The sequence below is a fragment of the Podarcis gaigeae genome (genome assembly GCF_964106915.1).
Source record: "Podarcis gaigeae genome assembly, chromosome: 1".
Taxonomy (NCBI): domain Eukaryota; kingdom Metazoa; phylum Chordata; class Lepidosauria; order Squamata; family Lacertidae; genus Podarcis; species Podarcis gaigeae.
This window is the reverse complement of record NC_139678.1, coordinates 130026044-130039980: the sequence shown is the minus strand read 5'-3', so window position 1 is coordinate 130039980 and position 13937 is coordinate 130026044. Positions and strand designations below refer to the sequence as shown.

General features: G+C 47.1%; 1 pseudogene across 1 annotated transcript; it reads right to left on the bottom strand.

The window, feature by feature from the left end:
* Nucleotides 1-12101: 12101 nt before the first annotated feature.
* On the bottom strand, nucleotides 12102-13734 carry LOC310840934 (large ribosomal subunit protein eL32 pseudogene; annotated as a pseudogene). The gene is made up of 2 exons: nucleotides 13694-13734; nucleotides 12102-12550 (listed from the first exon to the last, which is right to left on the bottom strand). The product of its transcript is annotated as a large ribosomal subunit protein eL32 pseudogene (transcript).
* Between the last annotated feature and the right edge of the window lie 203 nt (nucleotides 13735-13937).

Genomic DNA, 13937 nt, shown 5'->3' with positions numbered 1-13937 from the left:
CTCCAGGCTAAACATGCCCAGCTCCCTTAGCCGTTCCTCATAAGGCATCGTATCCAGGCCTTCTTGCAATCCTTACCACCTTTCTGTCAGTTTGGCCAATATTATTACATTGACATTGCAGAAAGCCAGTGGTTTCCCTGAGGCCACCTGGTGCTGAAAGAACGATCTCCTCCTTAACCAGCATGCTGCCTCCAGTCTTCACTTTGCAGCGGACTAGGAACTTGGACTCGCATTTATCATGCTAGTTAGTTCTGACTTATTGGGTTCTGGGTGCCCAGAAAACCTCTGGCTCCTGGAAGTCACATCAGGTCAGGTGTGTATTCACTTTCTTTCTTTATAGTAATGTTTGCAATGAAAGAAAGCAACTTTTTTTTTTAAGTGCATCTGAATGCAATGCTCCCTACCTCCACTTCAGACGAATTAGCATTATTAGAAGTCCATATTAAATATAGTTTCTTGTTTTTCTCTCCCCCACCCCCATTCCAGGGCTTTGAAACTGTAATGTGCCCAGGAACCATTAGGGGGCAGCTGTGACCAGAAAAGAGCACAGCCAGAGTAATGGAGTGGGGGGGGGGGGAGGGAATAAGTAAGAAAAAAGAGGACAGAATGAAGTATTAAAAGAGAGAAACATGGGATAAAGTTATATATATTAAAAGTACAGGGAATATCTACAGAAAGAGGAGGTGGAGAAGGAAAGAGAAAAGTGGCATAAATACAACGGAATGAAAAAAACAGCAACAAATTAATAAGAGGCAAATTGGGGGGGGGGAACCCTCTGAATTAATCAGGGTGAAATATGCAATCATATGAGAGGAAAGGAATTGAGCACAGCTGAACTGGGGAGGCTTAAGTCTTTCGAGAGGGTGGAGTGGGGAGTTAATAATAATAATAAAAGCTTTCCCACCTTAGCAAGCTGGCTCAATAGGGCTGAATAAGAAAGGTGCCCGTGTTATTTCTCTCAATACCTCAGCAGTTTAAAAGGAGGCGATGGATCTTTCTTTTCTTTTCTTTTCCCTTTTTTTCTTTTTCAAGGCAGCTGCTGTATAATCTGAAGCTTTCAAGATGTACTTCATCCCAAGCCCTCTCTTGGTTCCAGCAGGTTAACTTCATTAAAGGCTCCCTTCAGCCGCTTTCATGTTTACGGGGATTCCCTACTGGGTGGCTACATTAGGCAGAGAAAAACCCTCTGTGGGATGATTGTAAACGGATGTTTTACACCGGGGAAATGGAACGCATGGGCGGGTTGGGAGGGGGAGAGAAAAGGGGTCTTGGAGGACAGGAGATGGGATCCTCCAGGAGCTATTAATTATGGTCCGCAAAACAAGGCCCCAGACCCTTAGGAAGACGCAGCCCTGGGGATTGGAGATGTAACTGAACGGGAGAATCTTTAAAAAACTGGATTCTACAGAAGGAAGAGACTCGCTAGGCAGTCTGCCACCGACCTCTTTGTGATAAGGAATCTCAATGGATGGTATTTCCCTTCCAGTTCCACTTATTATTATTATTATGCAGCAGCTGCGGCCTCAAAGCTTTGTCTGACTGGGCTTCCTCGACTTTCTTCTTGCAGAGATTGGGAGAGAAGGTGTGGGTTTTCCTCTTGTGTGCAAAACTCACTGCATTCCTACAAGGAAGGCCTGAAATCTAAAGGATTGGCGGGATGGGCAAATTAGTCCCCTCACATTTCTAGCCACCTATAGTCATATAGGGACGCAGGTGGCGCTGTGGGTTAAACCACAGAGCCTAGGACTTGCTGATCAGAAGGTCCGCGGTTCGAATGCCCACGACAGGGTGAGCTCCTGTTGTTCGGTCCCTGCTCCTGCCAACCTAGCAGTTCAAAAGCACCTCAAAGTGCAAGTAGATAAATAGGTACCGCTCTGGCGGGAAGGTAAATGGCATTTCCGTGCGCTGCTCTGGTTCGCCATGCTGGCCACATAACCTGGAAGTTGTACACTGGCTCCCTCCGTCAATAAAGCGAGATGAGCACCGCAACCCCAGAGTCGGCCACGACTGGACCTAATGGTCAGCGGTCCCTTTAGCTTTTATAGTTATGTAAGCAAGCAACCCCTGGTTTGCGCTAGGGGGTTGTGTTCCGGGGCATTGTAGACTTGTGCAAAATCACGTGCAATTGAAATACCCCGTTTCCTCTCCCCCTCCCCGTCCCTCCCTTTTAGTGACATATTTTTTATGACGTTTCCAGGTCACTTCTGGGTTTGGTGCTGTGTGCGATTGTGCACATATTTTTCGCGCCTCAAATGGGGGTTGCCTGTATGCTAGGGGCTGCACTCCACCAACCAACCCTGCTGCTATGTGAACTGTCCGGAGACCTCTGGTATAGGGACCTCTAGGTATATAAATACAACAAATAATATAAAAATAATTCCCCCCCCCCAACATTAGCTCCCTAAACTTCGCCTTTCCACCCCATGCAGTTATTAGGTATGCTCTTCATGGCCCCTTGGGTTTTTCTTCATTCAAATCCAGGATTTTGGTGTGGTAATTGAAATCCTCCAATGGGGGCTACGTGGCAACAGCCTTATATTTATATGTATATAGGAAGATACAGTTACCGTATTTTTCGTCCCATAGGACGCTCCATCCCATAGGACGCACCTAGTTTTTTTGGGGGGGGGGAATAAAGGAAATTTCCCCCCTTTATTTCCCCCCGAAAACCAGGTCGGAGAAACCAAACCAGGTTGAGGAACAGCAGGAAGGCGGCACTACGCCTCCTTGCTGTCCCCCGAGCTTGTGGGGCTGGCCGATGTCTGTCTGGCGGGTGGGGTGCTCTGCTTCAGGGCGCCCTTCGCGCCCGGCGGCAGGCTGCTATCCACAGTGTAGGGTGCCCTGTGGGAACTCCCACAGGGCTCCCCACGCTGCGGATGTCTATCCGGAGCGCTCTGCTTCAGGGCGCCCCTTGCGCCGGGCGGCAGGCTGCTATCCGCAGCGTGGGGAGCCCTGCGGGGACCTCCCACAGGGCTGCCTTGGCTGCGGATGTGTTCCCGAAGCGCCAGGCGCTCTGCTTTCAGGGCGCCCAGCGCTCCGGGAAGCAGACTGCTATCCGCAGCCTAGACAGCCCTGCGGGAACTCCCGCAGGGCTGCTTAGGCTGCGGATGTGTTCCTGAAGCCTGGAGAGCGAGAGAGGTAGGTGCGCACCGACCCCTCTCGCTCTCCAAGCTTCAGCAAAAGCCTGAATTCGCCCTATAGGACGCACCCAGATTTCCCCTTCATTTTTGGAGGGAAAAAAGTGCGTCCTGTAGGGCGAAAAATACGGTAAGCTTGGCTTCCCATGACAACCAAACTCAGTAGCATGTTTTTGTTTCGTTTTCGTAAACTGCTTTGAGAATTTTTTTCCAATCAAGCACTGTATAAAAGGTAAAGGTAAAGGTAAAGGTACCCCTGCCCGTACGGGCCAGTCTTGACAGACTCTGGGGTTGTGCGCCCATCTCACTCAAGAGGCCAGGGGCCAGCGCTGTCCAGAGACACTTCCGGGTCACGTGGCCAGCGTGACATCGCTGCTCTGGCGAGCCAGAGCCGCACACAGAAACGCCGTTTACCTTCCCGCTGCTAAGCGGTCCCTATTTATCTACTTGCACCCGGAGGTGCTTTCGAACTGCTAGGTTGGCAGGCGCTGGGACCGAGCAGCGGGAGCGCACCCCGCCGCAGGGATTCGAACCGCCGACCTTTCGATCGGCAAGCCCTAGGCGCTGAGGCTTTTACCCACAGCGCCACCTGCGTCCCATAAGCACTGTATAAATGTTATTAAATAAACAAACAAATTGCTGTTCCCTAAGAAGGCAGGATTGCACGCTGGCCTTAAGTTCTGGTGCATTAAGGAACAACAAATCAGGACCCCTGATAAACCATAGTAAGCAAGTTGTCGAGGCTCCTGCCCCAGACATAGCAGCAGAGGCTCTTACCTGAGAGTAAAGCAGAGTACAATGCAGGTGTAACCAATGCTTTTTTCCCCTAGAAAAATGTTTAGGGGTACTCCCATTTTGACTCAAGAAAATCGCCATTTTATAGTTCAAATCAGAATAAATAAATACAGTAAATGCACAAAAGTACAAAGGTTCACAAAATGTTTAGGGGTATGCGTCCCCCTAGAAAAAAAGCACTGGGTGAACCTCAGCAGGCATGAACCTCAGGTTGAAAAGGTTCCTGGCATCTGAACGAGCTCAAGGTCACCCAGTATGCATCAGGGCTGAGTGCAGATTATAATGCAACCCTCACCCAGTTCTGCATTCTAACCATTACCCCATACTGTCAACAAGCAGAATGGGGGTTTACAAATTGGTACCTAAATTAATCACTAAAATCTTTGAATGTATGCTCTTTATTCTTGTTGACTAGAATAGGAAGAAAACTTGTTGTTGTTTAGTTGTTTAGTCGTGTCCGACTCTTCGTGACCCCATGGACCAGAGCACGCCAGGCACTCCTGTCTTTCACTGCCTCCCGCAGTTTGGTCAGACTCATGCTGGTAGCTTCGAGAACACTGTCCAACCATCTTGTCCTCTGTCGTCCCCTTCTCCTTCTGCCCTCCATCTTTCCCAACATCAGGGTCTTTTCCAGGGAGTCTTCTCTTCTCATGAGGTGGCCCAAGTATTGGAGTCTCAGCTTCAGGATCTGTCCTTCCAGTGCGTATTCAGGGCTGATTTCCTTCAAAATGGATAGGTTTGATCTTCTTGCAGTCCATGGGACTCTCAAGAGTCTCCTCCAGCACCAGAATTCAAAAGAAAAGGAAAAGAAAAGGAAGAAAACTACACTGTAGCTTTGACATCCAGTGCACCTTTAATGAGACTTTGGGTTTGACATCTTTGTCACCAGCACTCAGCAGGGTTTACCAAATCTGCAACCATAGGTTTTTGGTTTTTTTTAAAAAATAGTAATTAAAAATACAACAACTTCTAATTGCAAAGGCGATGGGTAAAAGGTAAAGGACCCCTGGATGGTTAAGTCCAGCCAAAGGCAACTATGGGGTTGCAGTGCTCATCTCGCTTTCAGGCTGAGGGAGCTGGCGTTTGTCCACAGAAAGCTTTCCGGGTCATGTGGCCAGGCAGGACTAAGCTGCTACTGGTGCAATGGGACACCGTGATGGAAACCAGAGCACACAGAAATACCGTTTACCTCCCTGCCAAAGCGGTACCTACTTATCTACTTGCACTGGTATGCTTTTGAACTGCTTGGTTGGCAGGAGCTGGGACAGAGCAACAGGAACTCATCCCGTTGCGTGGATTCCAACTGCCGACCATCTGATCGGCAAGCCCAATAAGCTCAGTGGTTTATTGCGAGCATTGCCCAGTACGGAACCTGCTTTTCTTCTATATATGTCCTGCAGGCTGCCTTGCCATCAATACTGACCAGAGCGAGGGCCCCATCACGCAGAGTTCCCATCAACAGGGAATTCCAACTACACAGTCAAAAAGGAGAAGTATTGCTCAGGACGTGAGCATGTGGCTCCCCTTGTGATAACGTTGTGAAAACACCGTAGAACAGGAAGTAATCTATGATTGTATGTAACATTAAAACCCTTTAAAAATATGTCACAGAATCATAGAGTTGGAAGGGACCCAGGGGTCATCCATTCCAACCCCCTGCAATGCAGGAATCTCACCTATAGCATCCATGACAGATGGCCATCCAATCTCTGCTTAGAGACCTCCAAGGAAGGAGAGTCCACCATCTCACTTAAGAGTCCATTCTTCCTGATGTTTAGCTGGAACCTCCTTTCTTGAAACTTGAAGTCGTTGCTTTCGGTCCTACCCTCCAGAGCAGGAGAAAACAAGCTTGCAAGAGAGCCAGTGTGGTGTAGTGGTTAAGAGCGGTAGTCTCGTAATCTGGTGAACCGGGTTCGCTTCCCCGCTCCTCCACATGCAGCTGCTGGGTGACCTTGGGCCAGTCACACTTCTCTGAAGTCTCTCAGCCCCACTCACCTCACAGAGTTTTTGTTGTGGGGGAGGAAGGGAAAAAGGAGATTGTTAGCCGCTTTGAGACTCCTGAAGGGGAGTGAAAGGCGGGGTATCAAATCCAACCTCTTCTTCTTCATCTTCTTGCTCCATCCTGCATGTGACAGCCCGTAAGATATTTGAAAATGGCTGTCTCGGTCCCCTCTTTTCCAAGCTAAACATCTGCATTAATAGGGAACTTCTTGACCACTGAGTGTGGTCAATGGCCATGTGAACATCCACTGGACTCATTTTGAGGTATTATTATTATTATTATTATTATTATTATTATTATTATTATTAAATTTGTATACCAACCTTCATCCAAGGATCCCAGGCAGTTCACAACAGAAAAATACAAAATCCGGCAAAAACAAGCCAATATCCACCAGTGTGGTGTAGTGGTTAAGAGCGATAGTAATCTGGGGAACCGGGTTCGCGTCTCCGCTCCTCCACAGGCAGCTGCTGGGTGACCTTGGGCCAGTCACACTTCTCTGAAGTCTCTCAGCCCCACTCACCTCACAGAGTGTTTGCTGTGGGGGAGGAAGGGAAAGGAGAATGTTAGCTGCTTTGAGACTCCTTCAAGGGCGTGAAAGGCGGGATATCAAATCCAAACTCTTCTTCTTCTTCTTCTTCCCTTTGTATAAAACTCCTTTTAAAAAGTATGGGCCCTGGGAATGATCTGGGTGGGATGAAGATGGACAGACAGACAGACAGAGAGAGGAAGCTGTGGTTGAGTGAAGACCTATCAGGTGGTTGAATGAATGATACCTAAACTGTTTGTGCTCCACACTCCTGAAAGCAGGGAATACAGAAATTCAAGCACAAAGCAGTACAGGCACAGAAACATAGCCAGTAGCTGTAAAGATTCTTTTTTCAAAAAACACACACACACCATATTCACTTTTATAAATAGCCTTTCATTTTCTGCAGCAGTTCCTGCTACTGTTCTTAGAAGGAACAGGCTGCCTTTGATTTAGCTGTGCTCCTAGCTGCATTTCACGTCTCTTCGCGGCATTCCAGGAGGCCACCCTCCTCATTTCAGAGTCCAGGGGCAGAGAACTAAGTGTCAGAAGGTCTGTGCAGTATTTTATTTTATATTTATTTTTCTGCCAGCAGCCCTGTTATAAACACTGCCATAAAAAACAGATCCCTAAACCAAATTATCAGAGGGATATTTCATCTCCCTCCTGTCTGAAACTTAGCAAATAAATTACCGGGCCAGAAGTGATTCCCCTCCCCTACTCCCCCCATCTTTCTTCTCCTCCATCCCCCACCCCACCCCTGCTTTTTAAAAAAGTGTGATTTGCAGTCTTTTGACTCTCCATTTGATGGGCCCTGGCAATAATATCTACATATATTTCAACGACCTTCTCTTCATCTCTCTTTCCCCCCCCCACCTCGTTCCAATTTTGCTATGTTTTCGTTTGCGCCCCACATCTCCCCAATATTTGCACACATTTTGGAGTATATTTTCATCCTACCACACTCAGATAATGCATGGCCGTTAGTAGAAATTAACTCCATTCGTGTTACTACAAGAGGCTGTGAAACACTTTCCCCAGTTTCAGGGCACAGGGCCATTGGATTTGGGTTTGATATCCTGCTTTATCACTACCCTAAGGAGTCTCAAAGCGGCTAACAACCTCCTTTTCCCTTCCTCCCCCACAACAAACACTCTGTGAGGTGAGTGGGGCTGAGAGACTTCAGAGAAGTGTGACTGGCCCAAGGTCACCCAGCAGCTGCATGTGGAGGAGCGGGGAAGCGAACCCGGTTCACCAGATTACGAGTCCACCGCTCTTAACCACTACACCACATTGGATGCATTGCCTAAGCAAGAACAATTCCCCGATCTGAAATGCCACCCCTGCTTGTTATCTCTGGGGGAAGGCAGGATGCTAAGTGACATCTTCACTTTCACAGTCACTCAGATAATACATTTAAGGATTTCTTGATCCATCTTGTTTGGAGGCAATTTCTCAGCATTAAACACAATGTCACAAACTAAGTGTGAAAAGAGGGGAAGAAAGCAAAGGGTCCCCGGAGGGAGCTGTTCAAATTCAAGAAAACACTATAGATATTTATGCTTGAAAACAGAAAGGGTCATCACACACACACACATACACTAAAATACGTTACAAACAAATGTGCTTGTTTTGCAGTACGCTAACAGGAGGTCTGTTGTATGCTTCCGAACAAAGCAAATTAGCTACTCCTGTGGGATGCCATACCAAAGTTGGCCAAATCAATGTTGAAACACTAACCTCCAAATCCATATTGCTCTGCAAGCCAAGGGGGAAATTGTCACATTCGGATCTTGAAATGGTGTGTGTGTTTTCTGAAAATTGTTGTGTCTCCGTCCATGTGTGTCTGTGTGTGAACTGGACCCATAGTTTAGTTTGGACTGTGCACCTGAAATATACTCTGAGTCCTGTAGTGATTTCATGCTCTTTATTGCAGCTTCTAAAACAGTGATTGCATTGCGCCCCCAAACCTCAGGCTTTTATATACATTATCTACACAATGAGTCCTGTCTGATTGGCTGATTCAGCTTCCCTCCTGGAGTCTGATTGGTCTTTTCCTGCAGGCCAGTCAGTCATTGCATTCTAGTATCCTACCAGCCTAATAGGCTGATTAACTTCCTCCTGGAGCCTGATTGGTCTTTTCCTGCAAGCCAATCAGTTGTTGCATTCTAGGATCCTACTTGCCTATTGTTCTAGGATCCAAGCTTAGCACATAACAGCACCTATTCCTTATTTGTTAAGTGTTGAATGGGATCATACACCTTTAAGCGCCAGACAAAAACGTTCCTTTTTAACCAGGCCTTTGGTTGATCTTAAGGGACACGGGTGGCACTGTGGGTTAAACCACAGAGCCTAGGACTTGCTGATTAGAAGGTCAGCAGTTCGAATCTCCGCGACGGGGTGAGCTCCCATTGCTCGGTCCCTGCTCCTGCCAACCTAGCAGTTCGAAAGCACGTCAAAGTGCAAGTAGATAAATAGGTACCACTCTGGCGGGAAGGTAAACGGCATTTCTGTGCACTGCTCTGGTTCTCCAGAAGCGGCTTAGTCATGCTGGCCACATGACCTGGAAGCTGCACGCCGGCTCCCTCAGCCAATAAAGTGAGATGAGCGCTGCAGCCCCAGAGTTGGCCACAACGATCAGGGGTCCCTTTACCTTTACCTTTTTGGTTGGTCTTATTGGCATCCAACACTTTGGGTTTGATTTTATACATTATGGTCTTGTTGTGAACCACCCTGAGACCTCCTGGTATAGGGCGGTGTGTAAGTTGAATAAATAAAATAATAATAATAATAATAATAATAATAATAATAATAATAATAATAATGGCCAAGGTCAGCCTTGTGAGCCACGATCTGTGGTCAGAAAGAAAGTGCCATCACAACCCTTTGAATACAACTGAGGAAAATAAACGTAGCCACGCTGCGTCATTGCAAAGGTGTATCTAGCCCAACAGATACTTCTCGGGAGCTTGCAAGCAAAGCGTGAAGGCTTCTTCTTTTCATCTGTTTCATTTAGATGCCTACTGCCACCACTTCAGCATTGCTAGCAGTATGGTCAAGAGGCCATGATTAAGGTCCAGATCTCCTTTAAAGTCATCCAAGTTGGTGACCAGGGGTGCCGCTGCCAACTTGAATAAAATATTGGGAGGGCCCAGGTAAACCTGCCTGGCACAATCGATCACATGACATGGTACACTCACACCATTGGAATGGCAATGTCTATCAACTTGGGGCCCCCCTCAAATATATTATTGGGGGGCAGGCAAAGGGACTTTGGCCTCTAGAAGTTGGCTCCTACGTTGATTACCGTCATTGAACCTAGCGGCAGCAAATGCGATGGTTTAACTATGTGCCTATGGGACGTGGGTGGCGCTGGGGGTTAAACCACAGAGCCTAGGACTTGCCGATAAGAAGGTTGGCAGTTCGAATCCCCGCAACGGGGTGAGCTCGGTCCCTGCTCCTGCCCACCCAGCAGTTCGAAAGCACATCAAAGTGCAAGTAGGTAAATAGGTACCGTTCCGGTGGGAAGGTGAATGGCGTTTCTGTGTGCTGCTCTGGTTTGCCAGAAGCGGCTTAGTCATGCTGGCCACATGACCCGGAAGCTGTACGCCGGCTCCCTCGGCCAATAAAGTGAGATGAGCGCCTCAACCTTAGAGTCAGCCATGACTGGACCTAATGGTCAGGGGTCCCTTTACCTTTATCTTTACCTATGTGCCTATTCTGCATCTTTCCAAACCGGGTGAACATGCAGGTTCTCTGGATGACCCCGGGCTCTAGAGAAAGAAACGAGAGAGAAAGAGAAACTCCTCTCTAGCCCCCCCCCCTGCCTTACTCACCATTTTTCTGTGCTAAAAACGTCCCTTGACTCACAGGGGAATTCTAGTCCCATGGTTGCCCTTTTCTGAAAAATTTCCAGCTCTACAATAACCTTTTTGGAGCTGTGATGATCTCAGCTGAAAACAGCATTTCAACACTGGTCTGAGCATGTTGTTGTTGTTGTTGTTTAGTCATTTAGTTGTGTCCGACTCTTCATGACCCCCTGGACCAGAGCACGCCAGGCACTCCTGTCTTCCACTGCCTCCCACAGTTTGGTCAAACTCATGCTGGTAGCTTTGAGAACACTGTCCAACCATCTCATCCTCTGTCGTCCCCTTCTCCTTGTGCCCTCCATCTTTCCCAACATCAGGGTCTTTTCCAGGGAGTCTTCTCTTCTCATGAGGTGGCCAAAGTATTGGAGCCTCAGCTTCAGGATCTGTCCTTCCAATGAGCACTCAGGCCTGATTTCCTTCAGAATGGAGAGGTTTGATCTTCTTGCTGTCCATGGGACTCTCAAGAGTCTCCTCCAGCACCAGAATTCAAAAGCATCAATTCTTCGGCGATCAGCCTTCTTTATGGTCCAGCTCTCACTTTCATACATCACTACTGGGAAAACCATAGCTTTTACTATACGGACCTTTGTTGGCAAGGTGATGTTTCTACTTTTTAAGATGCTGTCTAGGTTTGTCATTGCTTTTCTCCCAAGAAGTAGGGATGTCCTATTCCATACATTTCAACATTTCTCTGATGAAAACAGGAAAATCACATTCTGGGTAGAATAAGAGAACAAGAAGGACATACATTTAAAGAAGATTGGAAAATGTTTATTGAATATAGGGAAATAATTGTGTACAGTTGAAAACGCTGGCAGCATTAAGATAAATTCAACAGTGCGAAGAAGTTTTGATGGATGCAATAATGCAATAATGAATGGTATAGGGTTTTTTTTTTTGTAAAATATGCAGGGATTTATATTATGTAGAATGAACCATGGGAACAGAAGAAGGGAAGTCACTGATATCTTAAGGATGTAAAATCTTAAACTGTAAAACAGAAAATTCAATAAAAATTATAATCACATTGATTTCTGATCAAATCAGAACCCGGAATGGCTTCTGTAAATCCAGGACCATGGCTGGAAAATAGGGACACGTAGAGGGTCTGCACTGAGTCACATTTACCATTTTAATACCTATCCCACCCACCCCAATCCCATGCCACCCAGTCGAGAGAGATCGTTTTTGGAGCTCCTCTAATCCAGTTCAGCTATACAGGATACCACATTTCCAGCAGAGTGGTGCTCAAAACGGTTTGCCAAAAATGACACTCTAAAATGCAATGATACAACAACCGTGATATGTAATTCAGTTTAGTATTTTACTTTCACTGCAGTTCAACAATTAACAAGCCATTTAAAATATATAAAAGAAAATTAAGTGAGCATGAAGCTTACCAACAGGCCAATTAATATCCCAAAGGAACCCTAAAGCTAGTGACAGTATTAACTAGCAACTCCATACCCTCGAACATTTCTCCGATGAAAATAAGGACATCCTATTCCATAATCACCACCATCATAATTGTATTATTTCTACCCCGCCCGTCAGACTGGGTTGCGCCACCACTCTGGGTGGCTTCCACCATATATAAAAGCATGATAAAACATTAAACTTTAAACAACTTCCCTATACAGGGCTGCCTTCAGATGTCTTCTAAAGGTTTCAAAGTTCCTTATCTCCTTGGCCCAGAGGTTGCATGACTCCATGCATTTTCTCTGATGAAGATAGAAACGTCCTAAGGAAAAGCGGGACATTGTTGTTGTTTTTCCTTTTTATTAAATACAGTTGTACAAGAGCAACTATTTATTCATTTTCCTCACTGCGCAGTCTGGCATTTCGATTGGTGCCTTTGATAGCAAGCTGAGCTGCTCTTTCCACAATTACCTTCCGATTCTTGGATGAAACATTGTGAGCAATCTCTGCACAATAGGACATCATCAGCACCTCCAGCTCTTTGATGTTGTGGACAAGGAACTTTCTGAATCCTGAAGGCAACATGTGCGTTGTCTTCTTACTGCTACCATACCCAATGCTGGGCATCAAGATTTGGCCCTTGAAGCTTCTGCGGACTCTGTTGTCAATACCTCTAGGCTTCTGCCAGTTACGCTTAATTTTGACATAGCAATCAGATTGATGGCGGATGAACTTCTTGGTCCTCTTCTTGACGATCTTAGGCTTGCTGAGGGGTCTGAGTGTTAAGTTGTGGGTGAACCTATCAGGCGACACAGCGATTCTTCAAAGAGCTCTTGTTTATTCACAGGCCCAGAACAGAACTGGGCTGAAGGGTTCAGCCAACCTGCTTATATGGAGCTCCACTACAAAGCAACAGTAACAACTTTCTGTAACTATCCAATCACTGAACGTCACTTTCGATTCCTTATTTGCATATGTGGACCTGAGTGAAAACTATCTACAGTACCCCCCTGCTGGCCCAGGGTGAGAACTTCAGTACATAACACTGAGGGCTGGCATAGTGTCTGCTGGAGAATGGCGGCACCCATGCAGGGAGGGAGCGCAGAGAGAAAGAGCCAAAAAGCGGGACATTCTGAGATCAAATCAGAAACCAGAACAGCTTCTGTAAATCTGGGACTGTCCTTGGCATAGCTGTCAAGTGTCCCTTATTTGAAGGGGCAGTCCCTTATTCCAGCGCCATGTCCCGCCGCTGTCCCTTATTGATGGATGTCCCTTAAATTTCAAAGGAAGCAGCTCCTCTCCCCCCCCCCCGCCAGCCAGGGAGGAGGGAGGCTCCAACTGTGTTGCTTGGCTGTGTTGCTCACCCAATAAGAAGTCTAAGAACGACTGGGGGGTGGAGCTTGCATGCCTTGTGTGTGGCTAGTTAATGCAAGCTGAGGGGTTTTTTGAATGCTGGACGCCATTCTGTTGCATGTGCTGCTGCAAACTTTGCAGTGCAAAGCCAGGCCGGGGAGCCATCTTAAGTTGAGGCTGCATAGGCCTTGTGGTGCATGTGATTCAGATTCTATTCAGTTGAACCTCTGGTTACAAAGTTGGTTGGACAGTATTCTCGAAGCTACCCAGCATGAGTTTGACCAGACTGTAGGAGGACAGGAAGACTGGAGTGCCTGAAACAGGTGAGGCTGCAGGTCCCTTATTTTGGCTGCTGGTCCCTTATTTTCAAGGCTGCAAGTTGACAGCTATGGTCCTTGGAGGGTTTGCAACTTTCTCCCCCAGCCCCATGACACTTTTATATGATGAACTCAGAATGTCAGAAACCTCCCTTACAGTTATTTGGGCAGCTCTGTCTTTCCAAAGGCTCCTGAGGGCATGGCTGGTGAAAACAGCCATCCCAGGAATGAAAAACACAGCCTCTTTTCCCTCCCTCTCTTCCCTCACCCACCTGCCGAAGTGGGTTGAGCAACGCCTGCTGTGGAGCCTCATGGTGGGCAACTGGCCGAGTGGCCACTTAGCCGTGGATTGAAAGCTAATCACTATCACTACCTGGTGCCTGGGAAGCCCCATCGCCCCACCGCAGAAATGTTTCATGAATCAGCTTGAAAGGAAAACTAAGATGAAACACTTTGCTTCTGCCAGCCTAAGGGGAATCAGGAGGTTGCTCTTTCAAATTACGTTTAGAGGAAAGA